This window comes from Rhinatrema bivittatum, chromosome 2 (assembly GCF_901001135.1).
Source record: "Rhinatrema bivittatum chromosome 2, aRhiBiv1.1, whole genome shotgun sequence".
NCBI lineage: Eukaryota > Metazoa > Chordata > Amphibia > Gymnophiona > Rhinatrematidae > Rhinatrema > Rhinatrema bivittatum.
This window is the reverse complement of record NC_042616.1, coordinates 313973660-313997216: the sequence shown is the minus strand read 5'-3', so window position 1 is coordinate 313997216 and position 23557 is coordinate 313973660. Positions and strand designations below refer to the sequence as shown.

The following is a 23557-nucleotide window of genomic DNA, read 5'->3' as shown; positions in this document are numbered from 1 at the left end:
GTCCTGTGGCATCCGATTGCGACCACTGGTACCCAAGTGTTACGCCCGTCAGTCGCAGATGGCTGCAACCACTGTTGCTCACATTATGCCTTCCTGCATTGACTCCTCTGGGGAGATTGACGGCCTCCGTCAGCTATCGCCGGCCTGCACGTCCTAGTTCCCGGGCCTTCCCACACAGCATGGATGCTGCCAACCACCATCTTGCCCTGGGAGTTCCTTAGGCGTGTGCACACACGTGCTCTCGGGCCAGTCTAATCCACATCATGGCAGGAACCTTGGGGGCGTCCCCCCGGATGATGTCATTTCTCAAGGACATTTAAGCCAGCTGGCCCTGCCTGCCTACGACTTGGCAACGAGTTCCCTCATTGCTGAATCTGCTCACTTCAGACCTGCATTCCAGCTCTTGCTTCCTTGATGAGAGACATTCCAGTTACCCGCTCCTTGGGGGCCCTACCTTGTCTCTGGCTATCCACTCCTTGGAGGGCCTTGCTTCTTGGACTGCTACTTGCCCCGTTCCCCAGGGCTTCCTCTGGAACTTCGCTCTTCTGCAGTGAGTACCCCGCTCTGCAGACCATTGCCGTACCAATAGTACTGAGGACCCTCATCGGTGTACCCTGCTCTACGGACCATTGTCATGCCTAAGCTACTGAGGAACCCTCATGGGTGTACCTCGCTCTGCGGACCATTGCCATGCCTACGCTACTGAGAAACCCTCATTGGTGTACCCCGCTCTGCGGACCATTGCCGAACCAATGCTACTGAGGACCCTCATCGGTGTACCTCGCTCTGCGGACCATTGCCATGCCTACGCTACTGAGGAACCCTCACCTGTGTACCCCTCTCTACGGGCCATCACTGTTTATCTCTACAGAGGATTACTCCATGGGCATACTCCACTGCACAGATGTGGCACTTCAAAGTCTGTGAGACTTTCTGCTTCACTCCCCGCTCCATGGGCATTGTCAGTCTGTTTCTTTAATAAAGACTTAAGGACATTCTAGCGAGACCTGACATCAGCTTCCCGTGCTAAAGCTCCGTGGCTCCACCCTTTGGGGTCACCATCTCTAGCTCCTCTGCCCTCTACTCTTCTCTTTCTCTCCAGCAGCTGTTGCTCTGCGCACCCCTAGCTGAGGCCTCACCTCCCAACGGTGAGTCTCATGGGACTCCTCCCCGTGGGTGGTACCATCTCTCACCTCCGCCCAGGGCCCACATACGCACATATCCTAACACCAAGTGGTGACAGCGGCGCCATAGGGCCCATTGCATTTTCACGCTCACCAACGATGTATCACATCAAGGACAACAAAGGACACTGCACCCAGGGCTTCGACAGCACTTGACCGAATCTTGATCAATTCAACGGTATATAGCGCCTTCCCCAGCATCACAGGTGCCCTTGTACTTCAACATCCCGGTGACACCAATAGAGACCCCAATGCCTGAAGACATTGAAGGACTGGCAGTATAAAGGATGCCAGTATACCTGCAGGCAGAGGCTCTGCAGCTCCGACACACCCCATCAGTGCCCAGAGGAACTGATGACTGCCAGCTCAAGGGCGTCCCTCATCAGCAGCTATGGCTGATGATAGCTTCACTAGCACTGATTAACACTGATGGTACACAAATCCAGGTGGGGCCTATGCTGCCCCCGATCCCAGCCATTCAGGGCTCCAAGATCACTGGCATCCATGGTGCTCAATAGCCATAGGCATTGATGGAACAGCACGATGCCCCTCAGTGCCCCGTCGGGACACTGCCAAGGTGTCTCAAGAGCACCATACAACTGCGCCTGGATGCCTTGGCATACCAGATGCCTTGAGTAAATGGTGAATTCGGCATGCGATCCGTGCAAGGTCAAAATCCCTGGTCCTTGAGGGCTTCAGTGGCACTCAAAGGCTGTCAAAGCCCAGGCAGTCGACAGCTTCGGGAATGACCAGGGTGCTCAATGGCGATCTCGTTGGTGGTGCTCAACCTTGTCGAGAGCAGCAATGAAAGGCATCGTTGGCCAGCATGCCCAATGGCCTCCATTGTGGCCCCTCACCACGATGGCATCAAGGCCATGCACCACAATGGCCCCGAGGCCGGCCACAGCATCAAAGCCACACATTTCAACAGCATCAAGGAAAGACGCGCATTGAAGCCATGCATCTTGACAGCATTGAGGGCTGCAAAGCATCGAGGCCACGTACTTCGAAGGCATAGAGGATGGCCACTCATGCACTTCAATGGGATCGAAGGCATCAATGGCACTGAGGGCATCGAGAACATCGATGTTAAGGGTGACTCCAATGGCATCTAGGGGGACCATGTCTATTGATGGCAGAACTTGTCCCCGACACTATAGGTCAGTGCCGTCACTCCGCCACATCAAGACTGCACATCCACAGATGTCTACGGCACAGAAGGCCCTTCAGTATCGAGGGCAAGCCCGGTACCTCAATGGCATTAAGGGTGACCATGGCGCTCAATAGCAGTCCTGGTCCCTGACATGGTCCTGACATTGATGCATCAGATGAATAGTGTGCTGGTCACAGAAGTGCACAGGCAACCGTTACTGGGCATGACACGGAAGGTGTGGCAGCAAGCTGCTTACTCAGGCTCCTGCTCACCCTCTCTCACAAGGAGATTGCACTGCCATCACTGGCAAGCCGGAGGGGAGGCTACATCATTCAGAGCTCCTGCCCACAGAGACTAGTTCCTTTGAATGTAGGAAGGATGAGCTCTCCCCTCCACAGAAACACTGTGGTCCTTGATCTCTGCTCTGTCTGAACCTCAATCAATGCTGATCGATCGGTGAAATGACATGGAACTCCTGCCTGGGTAGAACTCAGGCGAGTCCTCAGGCTCAGTGGCCTACATGGATCATCCACAGACTGCATTCAGTTAACACCTGACAAAGGTACAAAGACAGAGCAAGGAGAGGACACAGATACTAAACTGCAGGTGCAGGATTTTTTTTTTTAATAAGGGATAGAAATAGACTGTGCCAGACTGCACAACGACGAAGGTCTGCCATACGGCTGGCAGACAGAGAAGAGAAGAAGAAAAGGGAAAAGAAATACAATTACTATAATGAAAAGGAAGAGAACAGCTGCAGCTCTAGAAAAAATCACTTACAAAAATTGTGAGGAGAGAGCAAAGCTGAATACCATGAGGCACATGGCTCCATGGAAAAAAAGAGACTGAGGGACTCTGCCTAGGGGGCAGGGTGATGACTACAGCTGGGGGCATGTTTGAAAGTTCTAGATTCTTTGAGATCAGTGTTTCATGTCAGGCTCCATCCAATGATGTCACTCATGTGTAAAGACTATCAACCTACTTGTCCTCAGAGAACATTTGTATGCGCATACTTTTCACTTATGCATACTCACTTTCTATTTTGATGGGTCGAGTTCATTCCAAAATGGCCATCCTGGCAAAACAGCCTTATTTATTTATTTATTTTGTTTATTTAAAAAGTACTTTTATACTGCCTGCTCCAAAAGAGATCATGGTGGTTTACAAAATTGGCATACACAAAATGAAAACAGAAAAATGAAAAACATCGTCTTCAAACAATAAAAATAGCACTAAAAATAGACACAAAATAGCATTAATAACAGAAATACGATTCTATCTCCATATGTCTTGTAGATGCTGAAATTGCACGAGTACCACTCCTTATAGATCAAATTCCTGCTTGAAAGGAGATGTTTTCAGTATTTTATTTTAAAGGCTTTCGCATCTTGTATGGTTTGTACTTGCTCCAGCATGGTGTTTCACAAGGCTGGGCCTGCCACTGAAAAAGTCCAATCTCTCACCTCAGCAAAATGTGCCTGTTGAACCATAGGAGTTTCTAACAAACCTTATTGAGGGAACGCAGTGCTCTGGTTGAGGTATAAAACCTCAATGTAGAGACCAAACACTGTGTTCTTGTGTTATTAATTTGCTTATGCAAGCACATTAAGGTCTTATACCTTATTCTTGCACCAATTGGGATCCAATGTAAGGCAATCAATGTCAGTGTAATATGGTCATACTTTGTTTGACCAGTGAGAAAGCATGCTGCCAAATTCTGTAATAGCTGCATGCTCTGAATTACATTCCCTGATACACCCAGCAGTAAGGCATTACAGTAGTCTAGACCAGAAAATATCAATAACTGTAATACAGTTCTGAAGTCTTCTATGTCTAGTGGTGGTTTCAAGTGTTTCAGTAGTCATAACTTCATATAACCTAAACAAATTGAATTTTTAATGTATATTTTCATAGAAAGATGCAGGTCTAATAAGACTCTTTTATCCCAAACAGCAGATGTAATCTGTATTGAATGACCAACAAATTCAAACCGTGATTTTTCTGGCATTTCTTTGGTTCTAGAAAGCATGATCTCAGTTTTTAGGAGATTTAAAGAGAATCTGTTATGGAATATTCATAGTTTAATTACCCCTATATAGATATTTAAAAATTAAAAGGTGGATTGTAGAGAATCTTTTATGGGGACAAGAAATTGGATGTCATCTGCATTTATGTAAAAATTCAATCCTAACCCTGAAAGAACCTTGCATAAGGGAATCATATATATATATATATATATATACTAAAAAGTAGGGCCGATAGCATGGATCCCTAGGGGACCCCTGTGTGTAATTTAGTCCATCCAGATACATTATTTCCCATACTGATTTGCTGTAACCTGTTTCTAAGATAGAATTTAAACCATATTAGCAGACCATCAGTGATACCTAACTCCTCTAAGTGCCAGATTAACATTCTATGGTCCATTGAATCGAATGCAGCCGATATGTCCAAAAGGATTAATAAATAGTCCTGACAGCCATTAAACCCCCTTCATACAGTGTTAAACATTGATAACAATAACATTTCTGTAATCTTGTGTTTTTTGAAGCCAAATTGGTCAGGGTATAATAATATAGATTCTTCTAGATAGTCGGTCAACTAGGTGAATACTGAGGACAATAAGAACATAAGAACATAAGAAATTGCCATGCTGGGTCAGACTAAGGGTCCATCAAGCCCAGCATCCTGTTTCCAACAGAGGCCAAAACCAGGCCACAAGAACCTGGCAATTACCCAAACACTAAGAAGATCCCATGCTACTGATGCAATTAATAGCAGTGGCTATTCCCTAAGTAAAATTGATTAATAGCCATTAATGGACTTCTCCTCCAAGAACTTATCCAAACCTTTTTTGAACCCAGCTACACTAACTGCACTAACCACATCCTCTGGCAACAAATTCCAGAGCTTTATTGTGCATTGAGTGAAAAAGAATTTTCTCCAATTAGTCTTAAATGTGCTACTTGCTAACTTCATGGAATGCCCCCCTAGTCCTTCTATTATTCAAAAGTGAAAATAACCGAGTCACATCTACTCGTTCAAGACCTCTCATGAGCTTAAAGATCTCTATCATATCCCCCCTCAGCCGTCTCTTCTCCAAGCTGAACAGCCCTAATCTCTTCAGCCTATCCTCATAGGGAAGCTGTTCCATCCCCTTTATCATTTTGGTTGCCCTTCTCTGTACCTTCTCCATCGCAACTATATCTTTTTTGAGATGCGGCGACCAGAATTCTACACAGTATTCAAGGTGTGGTCTCACCATGGAGCGATATAGAGGCATTATGACATTTTCCGTTCTATTAACCATTCCCTTCCTAATAATTCCTAACATTCTGTTTGCTTTTTTGACTGCTGCAGCACACTGAGCTGACGATTTTAAAGTATTATCCACTATGATGCCTAGATCTTTTTCCTGGGTGGTAGCTCCTAATATGGAACCTAACATCGTTGTAACTACAGCAACGGTTATTTTTCCCTATATGCAACACCTTGCACTTGTCCACATTAAATTTCATCTGCCATTTGGATGCCCAATCTTCAAGTCTTGCAAGGTCCTCCTGCAATGTATCACAGTCTGCTTGTGATTTAACAACTCTAAATAATTTTGTATCATCTGCAAATTTGATAACCTCACTCGTCGTATTCCTTTCCAGATCATTTATATATATATTGAAAAGCACCGGTCCAAGTACAGATCCCTGAGGCACTCCACTGTTTACCCTTTTCCACTGAGAAAATTGACCATGTAATCCTACTCTCTGTTTCCTGTCTTTTAACCAGCTTGTAATCCACGAAAGGACATCGCCTCCTATCCCATGACTTTTTAGTTTACGTAGAAGCCTCTCATGAGGGACTTTGTCAAACGCCTTCTGAAAATCCAAATACACTACATCTACCGGTTCACCTTTATCCACATGTTTATTAACCCCTTCAAAAAAATGAAGCAGATTTGTTAGGCAAGACTTCCCTTGGGTAAATCCATGTTGATTATGTTCCATTAAATCATGTCTTTCTATATGCTTTACAATTTTGTTCTTGAGAATAGTTTCCACTATTTTTCCTGGCACTGAAGTCAGGCTCACTGGTCTATAGTTACCTGGATCGCCTCTGGAGCCTTTTTTAAATATTGGGGTTACACTGGCCACCCTCCAGTCTTCAGGTACAATGGATGACTTCAATGATAGGTTACAAATTTTAACTAATAGATCAGAAATTTCATTTTTGAGTTCCTTCAAAACCCTAGGATGCATACCATCCGGTCCAGGTGATTTGCTACTCTTTAGTTTGTCAATCTGGCCTACTACATCTTCCAGGTTCACAGTGATTTTGTTCAGTTCGTCTGACTCATCACCCCTGAAAACCATCTCCGGAATTGGTATCTCCCCAACATCCTCATTTGTAAACACAGAGGCAAAGAATTCATTTAGTCTTTCTGCAATGGCCTTATCTTCCCTAAGAGCCCCTTTAACCCCTCTGTCATCTAATGGTCCAACCGACTCCCTCACAGGTTTCTTGCTTTGGATATATTTTAAAAAGTATTTATTATGAGTTTTTGCCTCTATGGCCAACTTCATTTCAAATTCTCTCTTCGCCTGTCTTATCAATGTTTTACACTTAGCTTGACAATGCTTATGTTTTATCCTATTTTCTTCAGATGGATCCTTCTTCCAGTTTTTGAAGGATGTTTTTTTGGCTAAAATAGCCTCTTTCACCTCACCTTTTAACCATGACGGTAATCGTTTTTCCTTCCTTCCACCTTTCTTAATGCGCGGAATACATATGGACTGCGCCTCTAGGATTGTATTTTTAAACAATGTCCATGCCTGTTGAACACTTTTAACTTTTGCAGCTGCACCTTTCAGTTTTTTTCTAACTATTTTTCTCATTTTATCAAAGTTTCCCTTTTTAAAATTTAGTGTTAGAGCTGCAGATTTACTTATTGTCCCCCTTCCAGTTATTAGTTTAAATTTGATCATGTTATGATCACTGTTGCCAAGTGGCCCCACCACCGTTACTTCTCTCACCAAATCTTGCGTTCCATTAAGAATTAAATCTAAAATAGCTCCCTCTCTTGTTGGTTCCTGAACCAATTGCTCCATGAAGCAATCATTTATTACATCCAGGAACTTTATGTCTCTAGCAAGTCCTGATGTTACATTTACCCAGTCAATATTGGGGTAATTGAAATCTCCCATTATTATTGCACTGCCAAATTGGTTTGCTTCCCTGATTTCTCTTAGCATTTCATCATCTGTCTGACCATTTTGTCCAGGTGGACGGTAGTATACTCCTATCACTATACTCTTACCCAACACACATAGGATTTCTACCCATATAGATTCTACTGAGCATTTAGTCTCTTGTATGATCTTTATCCTGTTGGACTCTATACCCTCCCGGACATAAAGTGCCACACCCCCACCAAGTTGATCCTCCCTATCATTGCGATATAATTTGTACCCTGATATAGCACTGTCCCATTGGTTATCCTCCTTCCACCAAGTCTCTGTGATGCCAATTATGTCAATCTCATCAGTTGCTGCTATACACTCTAACTCTCCCATCTTACTACTTAGACTTCTGGCATTGGCATACAGACATTTCAAAGTGTGTTTTTTTCTTGTTTTAACAACCTGCTTTTCAGTTGTTTGGGATAATTCGGAAATCATTAGCTTTGGTGATTTTTTACGTATAGGTATATAAACTATGTTTGCATTTAATGGAACCTCTCTGTTGGGATGCCCTAACTCTCCTGTTTCATTAGTATCCTTCAAGGATACATTTCTCCGAACCATGCATTGCTGAGTGACTGTCGGCTTTCCCCCTTGTTCTAGTTTAAAAGCTGCTCTATCTCCTTTTTGAAAGTTAGTGCCAGCAGCTTGGTTCCACTCTGGTTAAGGTGGAGCCCATCCTTTCGGAAAAGTCTCCCCTTTCCCCAAAAGTTTCCCCAGTTCCTTACAAAACTGAATCCCTCTTCCCTGCACCATCATTTGCAAGAAATGATAGATTTGAAACTGGATGGTAGTTGGTAAACTCCTTGGGATCTAGTTTCTAATTTTTCAATAAGAACCTGACTAAAGCTTTTTTACATCCTGGGCTAAATAGCTCTCTGTCAATGAGAGTTTATTTTAGCCAAGTATGGAGAGATTTTTTCTTGAACAGTTTTCAGAAGGCCAATTGAAATAGGATTGTTTGTAAAATGTGCACTACTTCAATATTAAATACACTATTAAAGCTCTCCCATTTGAATTCTGTCTTCTGTGTCCTGTGGGTTGAGATGTTCAAAACCGATGGGAACTGGTTGTTAAGTCTGGCACTTTGTTGTTAAAAAATGTGCAAACTCATCACAGTTACAGTATCAGGTATTGCTGCATTCCCACTGTTAATGAGTCTGGGACATGACCAGGCGGGCCTTCATGGTGGTGAAGAATTGGAACTCCGGTTCCCCATAAAGGGTCCACAGGAATTCCCGGACAATGAAGGAGATCTGATGAGGACATGACAGCAATTTTAATCACTGAGTCTCCTTACCCAAGTACCTCAAGGGAAAATAGTGGAAGTACCTCAAGGGAAATAGTGGAAGACGGGGGCTTGGAGGAATGGTGGGGGTAGGGTGGGGTGGAGCAGGCGGTGGTGGCCAAAAGCCAAACAGCATATACTGATATGCCAAGGGACAGCGATAGCCACAGTAACAATGGATTCAGGGTTAACTGCAAAATAAGGAAACATACCACAGAAGTCATAGAACAAGCAGTCTTGAACTAAAAGAATGTTATTCCAACTTCTTCTCTGTATAGATTGAGAATCTGAAGAAGGCCTAGGTCAGTGACGGCTAACCTATGACACGCGTGTCAGAGGTGACACGCTAAGACGTTTTTGCTGACACACGCAGCGTTTCATGGACTATCGGGAATTTTATTTTTTTTTATCGGCTGCACCGAGCCTTTTTTTTTTCGGCTGCACCGACCCTTTAAAATTTGTTTTTTAGTATCCCCCCACCCTCCGGACCCCTCCACCCCCTTCCCCAATGCCCCCGGGCGCAGGGAGGCTCATTTGGCGCAGCGATAGGCAGGGCCGTGGTGAGGTTCACGTCACCACGGCCAGAAGAAACAGATCGCATTTAAACGCGCTGATGCTTCTCCTCCTTCCTGCCCACGGCGACTCCGGAACGTTTACTTCCGGGGCCGCACAGGCAGGAAGGAGGAGAAGCATCAGCGCGTGCAGAAGAGGAGCAGCACTTGTGCTTACGGGCCGCCGCAAATTCCAATTCGCAGTGGACCGAGAAGAAGAAGAGGCCCGGTAGCAGGGCCACCATGGCCCGAGAAGATCAGGGCCGCTGCAGGGCCCATCCTGCGGCGACCCGCAAAGAGGAGGCTCAGAGGTGAGAGAGAGGCTGAGGGTCTGTAGAGGGTGTGTGTGTGTATGCGTGTATGAGATGAGTTGAGAGATTGTGTGTGAGAGTGAGGGACCTGAATGTTTGCAGAGACAGCATGTGAGAGAGAGGAGAGCCTGTGTGTGAGAGTCAGACAGCATGTGCCAGTGAGAGACTGTGTGTATGAATGATTGTATGAGAGACAGCATGTGACAGTAAGAGCCTGTGCTTGAGCAAGACAGCATGTGGGAGTGAGAGAGAGCCTGTGTGTGTGAGAGTCAGACAGCATGTGCCAGTGAGAGACTGTGTGTATGAATGATTGTATGAGAGACAGCATGTGACAGTAAGAGCCTGTGCTTGAGCAAGACAGCATGTGGAGTGAGGGAGAGACTGTGTGTGTGAGAGTCAGACAGCATGTGCCAGTGAGAGACTGTGTGTATGAATGATTGTATGAGAGACAGCATGTGACAGTAAGAGCCTGTGCTTGAGTAAGACAGCATGTGGGAGTGAGAGAGAGCCTGTGTGTGTGAGAATCAGACAGCATGTGCCAGTGAGAGACTGTGTGTATGAATGATTGTATGAGAGAGAGCATGTGAGAGTGAGAGCCTGTGCTTGAGCATGTGTGAGTGAGAGAGAGCCTGGGTGTGTGAGAATCAGACAGCATGTGCCAGTGAGAAATTGTGTGTATGAATGATTGTATGAGAGAGCATGTGACAGTGAGAGCCTGTGTGCGTGTGAGAGAAAGAAATGCATGTGAGAATGAGAACCTGACTCATTCTTTCCATCTTCTTCCCCTGAGGGAAGAAGATGGAGGGAAAAGAAACAGAAAAAAAGACAATATAAAAGGAATTGGCAAAAAAAAATAAGAAAGGGAAGGTGGAAAAAGAAAAGCCTGTGACCAACCAATTAGAAACTAAGATCAGACAGCAAGGCAAAAAAAAATGTAGATTACTTTTAGTGATTGGCACATGTAATCTTTGGGAATGTGCAAGAATAGCACTTCTCCTACGGATCTCACAATGTACGAGATCAGCATGGAGAAAGTGGAAGCCCACAGGCCTGCACAGAGGAGGCAGCAGAATGGACTTCAGTGTCAGTAGCAGGAATCAGCACCTCCCCAATAGCCATGTTGCAGCAAGTGACAGTGGCAGCAGAGGAATGAAGAGGTTTCTTTTGCTGGCAAAAGAAAGAGAGGGGGATCTGCCTTTATGTGTCATGTGTATGATTGGGAGTCTGCCTGGGGGTGTATGGGTGTGAATGCATGGGTGCCTGCCTGGGGGTCTGTGGTGTGTGAAAATGAAGTGTTCATGCCTGGGGGATGGGGAGGGAGTGTGAGAAAATGAATGGGAGCCAATAAAAGAAACAGACTGACCAGATGAAGTTTGTAACGCTTGCTTGGGCTTGAAGTGTACGAAATACCAACTTTCAATTGAAGATTTAGCCAATGAAATTCAGCAACTAAAAAGTCACTAAGCAGGTAAGGTAAAGAATTATTTGTTTTTGCTTTATTAATAAATACAGTACATATATTAAAATTATAACTTTGTTATTAATTAGAGCTACAAATATCACAAAATTATGGATTTTTCTAGAAATGACTACACCCGCCCGAGTTATGCTCGGGTTTTTTATGAATTTTGACACACTGAGCTCAAAAGGTTGGCCATCACTGGCCTAGGTGTTGCATCTCAATAAAAGAGGCCATTGGACAAGCTGCCTGCCAGGCAGGAGGATATAAGTTCCCTAAATGCCCATCACAGAAATGTCAATATAGAGGATAACTTTCAAAACTACTTGTGCAAGCCCATATATGCAAGTTGCTACAGTATTTTATAACCTGTACGCAATAAGTGGGGTAGATTTTCAAATCAGCGCGTGGGCGTACATGTGCGCGCACTACCTGGCGTGCGCACATGTACGCCCAATTTTATAACTTGCGCGCAAGTTATAAAATCGGAGGTCAGCGTGCGCAAGAGGTGCACACTAGTCGCGACCTTTCAGGTCTTTTCAGGTTTGAGGCCCTTGCCTGTCCACATGGCTGCCATGACTTGTGGCCAATATAGAAGAGTTGATGAGGCTTATAGGATGCGTGTCCTGTAGTGTTTGAGTATTTTAGACTTTGTGGATACCAAGACCAAGGCAGGGGTGCAGATAAATTCTCATTAAACAGTATAGCATTAAGGTTAAAGAAGGTGTTGTCGCCGATGACCTCATGAGCCCACAAGAAGCCTTCTTCTGAAGCCTGCCACTGTGCAAACTGCTCCCAGATGTATCATGTGGTAAGTATGATGTCTTCTGCACTTTCAGTGTTGTTATGTAGTAAGACAAGCATTTTGGGGCACCTGAGGCCTGGAGGGGCCTATGTCTGTAACAAGGACAAATCAGTGAACATATGCTGCTTACAACAGATGTCTGTCAGGCTGCAAAGTGTAGACATTCTTATGTGAGGAATAATGACTCTAACTACCTCATTAGCAGGTAGGGTCAAGCTTTGGCACAGACATCATTGATGGCTGATGACGAACAGACCGGCAACAGCAAATTTGGGCCTTAGTAGGTAAGCAAAGAGCTGGTGGTAGTTTGAAATCAACAATGTCCCCAATGTGTGTGTCTGTGTGTTTGGGTGAGTGGCGTGCTGTGTTAGCCTCTGCCTATATCTGTATCTGGGTGTGTGTTGGCACCCAATTAGCACATGCTGGCTTTTGACACAAGTAATCTTGTGCTTCCACTCTTTACAATGGATGCTACAGTTATGCTAATGTGTAGGTGGGAAGAAAATGACCTCACGTATTGTAACCAAACATTCCACCATATCCTGACACTTTTATTTATTTAATTAAAATATTGTGTTTACCGCCTATACAATGTTAGATCTGTTAGACTATTTAATCATTCAGTCAAGAGGGGAGGCTTAAAAATTTGCAGCATCAGAGCTCAGATATGCTATGCCGCATTGTCAGGTGAGTAGATATCTGCCTGTAGAGTATACCTCCCCCCCACCCCAGCACCAGAGTCTCTCCCACCCAGTATCTGGAGTGGGCCTATTTGTATTGGGATTGGGGATGTGCCTGATGGAAGAGCTTCAGCTGCCATGGAGGGTGTGGTGTTTGGGGGGGGGGGCTTAGATAATGTGAATTTATTTTGGGAATGCAGGGATGGAGAGAAGGGGGAGGACAAATGGTGATGTCATGCCAGGTACTTTCATGTTCATCAGATTAATGGGTTGGGGGAAAGGTCTGGGCCAGCAAGCTGATGATACCTGGGAGCGGGAGGTGGAAGGAGGCCTGCCAGGACCACTATTTGATTTCTCTTTTTCTACACAGAGGCCTAGTTACCCACTTATCCGTAGAAGATATCTTGATAACTAGACAGTGAGCCTGCCACACAAGGCGCATCACTTGAAGCTTACTCTGCCATATGTTCACGCTGGCAGGTTAGACGTACAGAGAATCCATCTTATGTAGCTGCATACTTTATGGATGTATACATTAGGTGGCATTTTTTTCCTGTTGATTATAGGGGACAGGTTCTGCCGCTAACTGGAGTCGCATCATTAGTCCACTACCCAGTCTAATGATTATGCACATCTAAATACCTGCAGCCTGCTAGATGACCGTGTCATCCTCGAAAGTGGCCTCTATGTAAAGCTCATAGAGACTGCTGCGTGACAACTGCAAATGAGTCACAGAGGTGTGAAGGATAGAGATTCCTCACTGCCCAAGAGTAGACAGTGATAAGGTCTGCTGTTGCTTGGGACCAGGCATACTTCAACAGGCTGGCTCCCACCCCTACAATGCCTTACTTAGGTTGTTGATCTGTACTAAGGCTCATCTCCAGTGACACCAATCCATCTTCCCCGTCAGCCCTACTTACACCCCCCCCCCCCCAGTCAACCCTAGTGATACCCCCACCTTCCTGGTCCGCTATAGTGAGCCCCACTCACCAGACACACACACACACACACTTTCTCAGAAATGCAGTGCCATTCATGGCAAGGTTCTCCTCAAAGGACAAAAGCAAACCTAGTATTAAATAGAAGAATGTAGTCAATGTACCCAATAAAAAAAACATTACAGCCAAACACAATTCTGTGCGAAGACAATGATTTCTCAGTTAACTTCCACCCTCTTTCCTTCTTCTCCTACCAAGTTGCCCAGCCCACTTACTGGAAGAAGCCTGGGCGCCAAACACCAGATAAAAAATGCAATGGAAATTTGAATTTGGCGCATTACATAGCAAGTGTACAAGTGTTCATGCATACTTGATGACGTTCGCATATATGCTCTTTATAAAACAGCAAAGTATGCGCAAACTTCCAAATCACACCCCAAACATGCCCACTTGATTCACACTATTTTACAACTTGAACACTGAGTTTAAAATGAGCGCATGCGTGTCCATGTGTGCGCGGTTCCCGGCGCGCACACATGGATGCGATCATTTTATAACATGCGCACATCAGTGTGCGCATTTTATAAAATACGATATCCGCGTGCATATGCGCGCCGGATTTCAACATCCACGTGTGCATGTGCAGGTGGCCTGCAATTCGCGCATGCGGGGGGGGGGTCAATTTTCGAAAGTACGTGCACCAATTAAGGAGCAGACTGGGAGGGAACTTTCCTTTCGCTTTTCCTACCCTTCCTCCCTTTTTTCCTCTCCTCCCTGACCCCTAAACTAACCCTACCTATCCCCTTTTTTAAATTTTCATATTTACTGCTTCTTGGGAGCAGAAGTAAATTCTACGTGCCGGCTGGCTGCCAAAGCGCACTTCCCCAGGACAGTGGCTAATGGCGCTGTCCCGGCCCACCCTATCCCTTCCTGCCCAGACCATGTCCCCCAGCCCGCCCATTTTTCAGGGCCCAGTACTTCTGCATGTAACTGGGCCCGTTCTAAAACACATGCGACGTGCGCAAGGCCCAGCCATGCACGTAACCCCCAGTTTTTACATGTGCGGGCCTTTTAAAATCGGCCATTATGTGCATATTCTGCACATTTTTGAAAATTGCATGTACACACGAATGTCTCATATGCAAATCCCTTTAAAATGTCTCATATGTCATATGTCATTTAATATCATATGTCATAAAATGTCTCATATGTCTCATATGCAAATCCCTTTAAAAATTAATTCATAAGCCTTCTTTCCTAAATATTGTTCAAATCAATGGATAATTTAGAAGAAAACTACTTTCATATTAGGTTTATACTGTAACTAATGTAAATAATATCAGCACAGTGGAGTAATAGAGATTAATTACCTGAAAACAGAAAGAATATTTCATTATGTAATCCTGCTCTCTGCTTTTTCACTTGATGGCACTCTGCTTTAAGCATTAAAACTTCACAGAATTCCTGTGAAACCAATTTCTTTAATATTCCAAGCAATATCTTCTCAAAAGATATATTGTAGATACTTTGACAAGGGGCTGAATGATATCGAACTGAAAGCTCATAAAAAAAGTTGGGATCAGTGTAAGCTGCAGACAAAAAACAAACATGATATTAAATATAACAATTAACACAATTAAATAAACAAGTCTGTTTTTCTTATGAATGTGAAGTGGTTATGCCCATTATATTACTTAAGATTGCAGATACTAGAGATGTACACAGCAAAAGGTTCAGGTTTCGTTTCGGCCCGCTGCAAGAAATTTCGTATTTCCCACGGTTCGGGCCTTTGAAATTGGGGGGACCTGAATTTCGGATTAGTGCGCACTAACGGGAGTTAGTGCGCACTAACTCCCATTTGTGCGCGCTAACATTTTAACGTTAGCGCACACTCACACGAAATTTCAGGAAAATTTGGCTCGGTTTTCGGGTTCCCTGAAACAAGACGAATTAGGCAATTTCATTGAAATTTCCTAATTCGTACTAAATGATTGCACATCCCTAGCAGATACAATTGTAAGGTAGTTTGGCATATGCAGCATTAGAGCATCAAGTATGCATCAGTCATTTACTATGTAATTAGCACAGAGCATTTTAGGTAAATTTGTTAATTCATGCCCGGCCAATTATATTCAAGGGTTTACTGATAGATTTCTAGAATGACTAGTGGGCACAAATATCTACCTTATAATATCATTAAAACATAACTGATGACTACATTATGTACCTACAACTCAATTTATGAGCTATAAAAATGTGATTGTTCAAATTTAATTAACTAATTTCCATTGCTATAATAAAGTCCCAATCCATAAACTATTTGTAATTCATCAAGCTATCAGATATACATTTTTCATGTTTACACATTTACCTTTCTTTTAGAATAATATAATCAAAGTAAGATCAGCTCAGGCCTTAGTCATTATGATCAGTAGTCAGTAGCCTATTATTTAGAGGTAATAACAGGATCAGACAGTTGAACATGAAGGCTGTTTCTCAAAGCTAAATGTCATTGCTGCAAAGATTTTATTTATATTGTTTTTTCGAGTTTAAATAATTTATTAGAACAAGTGGGGTAGATTTTCAAAGGGATACGCGCGTAACCCCCGAAAATCTACCCCTGCGAGTGCTGAGCCTATTTTACATAGGATCGGCAGCGCGCACAAGCCCCGGGACGCGTGTGTGTCCCGGGACCTTGAAAAGGGGCGGTCCAGGGGCGTGTCGGCGGTCCGGGGGCAGGGCAGAGTGCTCCGGCACAGCGGCCTGTGCCGGCGTGCGCAACAAAATAAGGTAGGGGGGGGATTTAGGTAGGGCTGGGGGGTGGGTTAGATAGGGGAAGGGAGGGAAAGCAGTGGGGGACATAGGGCTTGGCGTGCGCAAGGTGCACAAGTGTGCACCCCCTTGCGCGCGCCAACCCTGGATTTTATAACATGCGCACTGTAGCGCGTGCATGTTATAAAATTGGGTGTACATTGTGCTCGCCGGGTGGTGCTCACAAATGTACCCCGCACGCGTAACTTTTAAAATCGGCCCATATATGTTTAGGGAGATTTTCAAACCCACTTCCGTAGGTAAAACAGTAGTTTGTCGAGGAAATGGGTTTTTACAAAATTGTCTGCTTGATATGCAGGTAAAAGTATGCACATTGGGTTGGTATGCATGAACTTTTACCCGCATTTTTAAGAAGCGTTCTTGTGAGTGAATTTTGCAATTACATGCATACAGTTTGTATTTTCAAATATATACCAGTAACTTTTTCTGAACAAAAAATATGCACACATGTTAGCAGATGTAAATGTGTACAGGTAGTTTTGATTGGATAATTTTCCCTTTGAAAACTGGTGTAATATCTGCGGAAAAAAGTACCCGCAGACTTTCTACCAATGCGGCTAGATAGAAAATTGTCCCATGATGGATGTATTTTTTCTTTACAAGAAACTAGACTAGTTTACTTCACATACATATTTGTAGAGTGCAGTAGCCATATTGAGGTCCATATTTAGTAGGCTGGGTAGTGGATTGAATATACTTGCCTAAAGTTATCCGACTACATGTAGCTGAATAACTTAAAAACCTAATCGTTAGGAATTGTTATTTTTCAGGTGGTTGGAGAAGGGTCTGGGGTGGGGTATGGCCTGGCCTCTTATAGATTATTTATTTATTTATTTATTTATTTATTTTTAATTTTTATATACCGAAGTTCTAGTAGAGACTACAAATCACTCCGGTTTACATAAAACGAAGAACTGCTCAACAGATAGCGGAGCTTTACATGGAACCGTATAACATATGGAACAGTATAACTGGTTGACAATTTAACATAGTGCTAAATAAAGTGATAATATTTTAACTGGTAATAAATAAAGAAATATAATATTTTATATAAGAAGTATAACTATTTAACGTAAACCGGTAACCGATCCAATGTGACGAACAACAGAAGAATGAAAGGATGGATCGGTAAAAATGGACTTTTATTGGAACTTGCCCGACTCTGGCCGAGTTTCGCTCTGCCGAGCTGCCTCAGGGGCTGTGGCACATAAATATAAACAATTAAAAATGCACACAAACATAAATATTTGTATAAACATATGACTTATGATATAAAACATATTCAAAAAAATATATTAAAAGAATATATTAAATAGTAAAAACACTTAAACATGGAGACAGTGCTTGTTTTGTGTGCATAAGATGATGATGTTACATAAAAAGTTACGTATTTGAGAGTACAGATACTGTGGCTGAAACATCAATTAAAAAGCGGAGTGGAAACAAGTCTTACAAAGGACATGGTCTATAATGATTGTTGCACAATGCACTTCATCAAACAGCATATGGCTGATACATGCAAAATTTGTAACAAACAATAAAATATATTATTGAGGAGGTCAATGTGTATAATTAATAAGAAAAATAAAAAAATATATAAAAAATATGTAAAGATGGCAAACTAAATCTTGTACCTTGTTGAGCCAGAAACTTGGCTCTATATACTTGTGCTGATTTCCTAGGATGAAGGAATATGAGTGAACACACCGAATCCGGGCTTGTCACTTGTAATTCATCAATCACTTGTGTGAACAGTATTGAAGCAATTCTTATGGAACAAAAATTCTTAATTACCTTAGTTATCAAGAATAGGTATAAATAAAAAATGAACACATGCATTCGTCAGACTACAAATCTGAATGACTTCATTCTGAAATTGATACTGACATCTTGTATCATTATTATTAAGCTGTTATATGTCTTTCAACTGATCACAAATCGATAAGGAGTTAACGGTAAAAAAGATGAATGAATAGTGAACCTTACTGCATGTGAATGCAAGCAATAATTTTTAAATTTTTAATTTTTACAGTGTGTTAAATCTTGATCCGGTAGATACCAGGAACAAATCAAAGATGAAGTTAAAAGCAATACAATAATAAATTTCGCTACAAAATGAACAAATGAATAAAAACAGCTTCGATACAATAGTGCTCCCTAGAACATAAATAGCTAAAATCCACTTCGATACAATGCTAACAATACTTCTTATCAACAGTATGTAGAAAATTCAAAACGAATGATATGCGGGGAGACGTGTGCCAAAGCAATGTAATAATGAAAATGATGCGCTGGACAATAGTTAAATTCCTAATATATAAAAGTGCATAAGTCAAACAGCATATTGTGGCTGTCCGCGAATATGCATCCATCGGAAGCTGTGTCACAATGAATACCGAACAAAAATGATGGAATCACTAACTGTTAAATCTAATGTATAAAAGTGCTAAAGTGGGGCAGCATGCAGATAATATCCAAGCGCAAGAAACTATGTCATATTAAGTATGCGCTTAAGCAGACAAAAATATATATAAGAATGAAATCGCTAGCTATTGAAACTAAAAAGAACACAATCACTAATATTTTACCTTTGTTGAACTTGCACCGGTCACATACTGCTCTGACAAACACTGCAAGAACCAGTTAGTACCTGTATTGGACCTTTATTTTTCCCGCTTCTCACTCGAAATCACGCGAGAATAGACACATGTGTGGACTGATTGGCTCATAGACATTGTGGATAATGAGAGACTTAACTAGACCGGTGTGTAAAAAAAATGGATTAATCAATACTGATCTAATCTGTGCAGTAATGCAAAAGTGGTGACAAGAGGAGAAAATATAATGAACAAATGTCTGCGGTTGACTCATATTCCTTCATTTGTACAACTGCTGAAAAGCGGATGTACGGTCAAAAAGTAAACACAAATACTTTAAAACACTGCATCTTTAAAAAGGAGTAAATTAGTGTGAACATGTATAAAATCAAACATTCTTAAAAACTGCATCATTTTTTGGGGAACCAAGTAAAAAATATGAATTAAAATTTAAAGGGTGGAGGGAAAGAAAGGAAGGAGGGGTAGGGGGGGGGGAAGGAAGGGGAGAGGGGGAGGAAGGGGGGGAAGGGGAAAGGGGGGTGGGGGGGGGGGCTAGAGGGATAGGGAAAATGGAGGGAGGGGGGGGGGGAAGGGGAAAAGGGGGAAGGGGGGGGAAAAAAAGGGGGGGGGAGGGGGAAGGGGGGAAGGGGGGTAAAGGGAATTGGAAGGACAAGGGGAGTGGGAGGGGGGAGCAGAAAGGGAAAGCGCAACAAAAAATGCATGTGGACCTAAATATAATTATGAAACACCATATTCCAAAATTAAAAAACAACAAAAAATCAAACAAAAAACATATAGATAAATTATATATGCCATATATTGATTGCAAGAGAGAATATGATCCATGTGAAATAAGGGTCTATAGGTATACACTGAGATCTGTTTCACCATTGAGACCCATGGGAGAAAGGGTCTTAAAATCAAAAATAAATTGTTGTTCTAATCTTAGTAACAAATTATCAAAGTCACCCCCCCTCCAATTCTTTAACGGCTGTTTGATGACACAGAATCTGAAGTCTGTAAAACTATGGCCCATCTCTATCGCATGTGCGACCAATGGTTTACCCTCGCATTTTCTATTAATAGCACTCTTATGCTCTATGATTCTTCTACTGAACTGTCTTCCAGTTTTTCCTACGTATATTTTCTCACATGGACACTTTGCTATATAAATCACGCCTACGCTTTTGCAATTAGTATGACTGCCGAGCTTGAAAATTCTACCAGTGTTGGGAATGAGTATCGATCGTGTTTTAAGATTAACTGGACATACGCTGCACTTCCCACAGGGTCCATGTCCTGTCTGATCGTTGCTAATGTTTTTAATAGATGGTAAAGCTGAAGGAGAAATATATTCTTTTATGTTTTTATCGCGTTTATTTGCAATCATGACTTCTTTTCCTTTAAATTGTGGGAGAGACTGTACGATGTACCAATGTTTCTTAATGATTTTAATAATGTCATGTGAGAGTCCTGTGAAGGTAAGGGGGCAAATAATCTTCTCATTCTTAGTAACTTTCTTTTTTGGTTGCAACAAACCAGAGCGTTCCTGTGTTTCAGCCCTTGTCAAGCAACTTTCCACACAAGTTTTCGGATAACCCCTTTCTCTGAACCTATTCTTCATTTCAGAAGACCTAATCTTGAATGTCTTGTCATCAGTGCACAATCTTCTAAGGCGGAGGAATTGGCTGTAAGGCAAATTGCGTATTAAGGATTTATTGTGACAGCTGTCATATGCGAGGAGTTTATTCATATCTGTGGGCTTACGGTATATGTCCGTCATGAACCCTGTTGGAGTATTCATAATTAGAATATCTAGAAACGCAATTCTCTGCCTATTGAAATCCATCTTAAATTTAAGATTGCTATCCAACCTATTTATCCAATTCTTGAATTCCAACAGAGACTCCTCACTACCTTTCCATACAAGGAACACGTCGTCGATATACCGTTTCCACAGTAGGATGTTTCCACTGTATTTGCAATTGGTGAGATATAATTCCTCGAATTTGGCTACATAAAGATTTGCTATTGATGGGGCCATAGCTGACCCCATCGCCACCCCTTTAATTTGAACATAAAATTTCTTGTCAAAAGTGAAAAAGTTTTTTGTGAGTGCTATTGTTGCTAATTCTAAAATCAGCTGGGTCGGTATCCTAGTCTGTGTGTCTCTTCCATAAATTGTTTCTTCAATGATGTTTATAGCCTTGTCTTGAGGGATGTTGGTGTAAAGTGAGTCTACATCCATAGTTGCCAAAAAAGTATCTGTACTATCTACTGTCAAGTCCATGAGGATGTTAATCATATGAGTGGAATCTCTTACGTATGATGGTATCTTTGGTACAAAAGGGCTCAGGAATTTGTCTACAAAAATAGAGATTGGTTCTAGAAGTGAGCCATTCGCCGAAATGATGGGTCTGCCAGGTGGATCCGATATAGATTTATGAATCTTAGGTAGAATGTAAATGATAGGAATAACTGGGTGAGCGACTCTGAGAAAAGAAGTTTCTTTCTTAGTCAAATATTTCTCAGCTATGGATAAGATATTCTCTATATCTCCTTTTACCATGCTTGTGGGATCATTAGGTAATTTTTTGTAAAAATTTGTGTCGGCAAGTTGTCTGTTTATTTCAGATATGTACTTCTTTCTATCCATAACTACAACAGCTCCACCTTTGTCTGCTGGTTTTATGACTATAGTGGTATCTTGACCTAAAGAACTCAAAGCCTTTCTCTCGCCTTGTGTAACATTATGTTTATATTTGAAATTCTTTTCTTTCTCTGCAATTCCTTTTAATACAAGGGTCTCAAATGTATGTAAAATAGGATTGGTCGGACCACCTGGCATCCATCTACTGTTAGGTCTCACTATGGAATTGTCTGTCATGATTGGTTTGGTAGAAAATATCTCCATGATTTTTAATCTCCTTGTGAATTTAAAAAAATCAATCCTTGTATTGAAAGCATTATAATTCCCTGTAGGTACAAAAGATAATCCTTTGTTCAGGACTGCTAACTCATCTTGATTCAATACTCTATTGGAGATATTGACTACTGAGTTATGGATCTTTAATGTTGGTATTTCTGATTCTGGTTGTAGAATGATCTGCCCCTGCCCCTCCCTCTCCCTCTCCCCCTCCCTCTCTCTGGAGGTGTCTCCCAGTTTTTGTCTGGAGCCGTTATTTTGTTGTCTTTCTTCCATACCTTGCCAAGCTGAAAAACCTGATACACAGGTTTGGGTGGAATTGGATCCTGTGCTGTGCTAAACAGTGATGCCGATGGGTCAATATAATCTCCATTTTCACTACGTATTCTTTTTGCCCCCCTATCTAAGTTGGGGCTGACCGGAACGGGATCATCTGTATCTTGTGGTTGTCTGTATCTGTTAATGTTGGACTTTTGTGGGGGAACGTCATTCTTGGGTCTGTAATTGTATTTATAATTTTTGTTTTGTCTATGCCAAGAGTATATGCTATTGTTCTTATAATCGTTCTCGTCCCTTTTAAATTTTTCATACTTGTCATTTTTTAATTCCTTAATAAATTTGTCTAAATTAGTCTTATAGTCCTGAAAGATAACATTAAAGCACAGGTCTTTTTCTTTTAGGTATTGTAATTGTTCATCTAATTCAGCTTGGAGTTTCTCTTCTCTTTTCTTTGCCGTTTTTATAATGAGGATCATTAAGTCCAGGGAGCACTTGTTAAGTATGGCCTCCCAATTGTTCATGAAGCTCGAGTCTTCCTGGTACATACTCGGGGGCTTGTTAATTCTTAGACCTCTTGGGATTCTCTTGTACCTACAGTAGTCAAGCAGGGTGGAGGCGTGGAGCCCACTTCTGACCACACCTTTATTTAAATTGATTGCCTCCTCCCATCTCTGTAGGAAATCATCGAAGACTTCATTGTCTTTAAAAAAAGGTTCTGGAGGGAGCATCTCATTAATGGTGCCATCATCGTAACTGAGTATGTCCTTCCAAGGTGAGAAGGACATATCCGGTAAAAGGGATGGTCCAAGGAAGCAAACCGGTAACCGATCCAATGTGACGAACAACAGAAGAATGAAAGGATGGATCGGTAAAAATGGACTTTTATTGGAACTTGCCCGACTCTGGCCGAGTTTCGCTCTGCCGAGCTGCCTCAGGGGCTGTGGCACATAAATATAAACAATTAAAAATGCACACAAACATAAATATTTGTATAAACATATGACTTATGATATAAAACATATTCAAAAAAATATATTAAAAGAATATATTAAATAGTAAAAACACTTAAACATGGAGACAGTGCTTGTTTTGTGTGCATAAGATGATGATGTTACATAAAAAGTTACGTATTTGAGAGTACAGATACTGTGGCTGAAACATCAATTAAAAAGCGGAGTGGAAACAAGTCTTACAAAGGACATGGTCTATAATGATTGTTGCACAATGCACTTCATCAAACAGCATATGGCTGATACATGCAAAATTTGTAACAAACAATAAAATATATTATTGAGGAGGTCAATGTGTATAATTAATAAG

The 23557-nt window shown here is 42.2% G+C and overlaps 1 protein-coding gene and 1 long non-coding RNA gene across 2 annotated transcripts in view; both read right to left on the bottom strand.

Moving 5' to 3' along the window:
• ZPBP (zona pellucida binding protein) overlaps positions 1 to 23557 on the bottom strand; it is a 419635-nt gene that overhangs the window by 156976 nt on the left and 239102 nt on the right. The window lies entirely within an intron of this gene.
• LOC115084632 lies at positions 17581 to 19070 on the bottom strand. The gene is made up of 3 exons (XR_003854615.1): positions 19024 to 19070; positions 18070 to 18203; positions 17581 to 17633 (listed from the first exon to the last, which is right to left on the bottom strand). It is a non-coding gene; the product is annotated as an uncharacterized LOC115084632 (long non-coding RNA).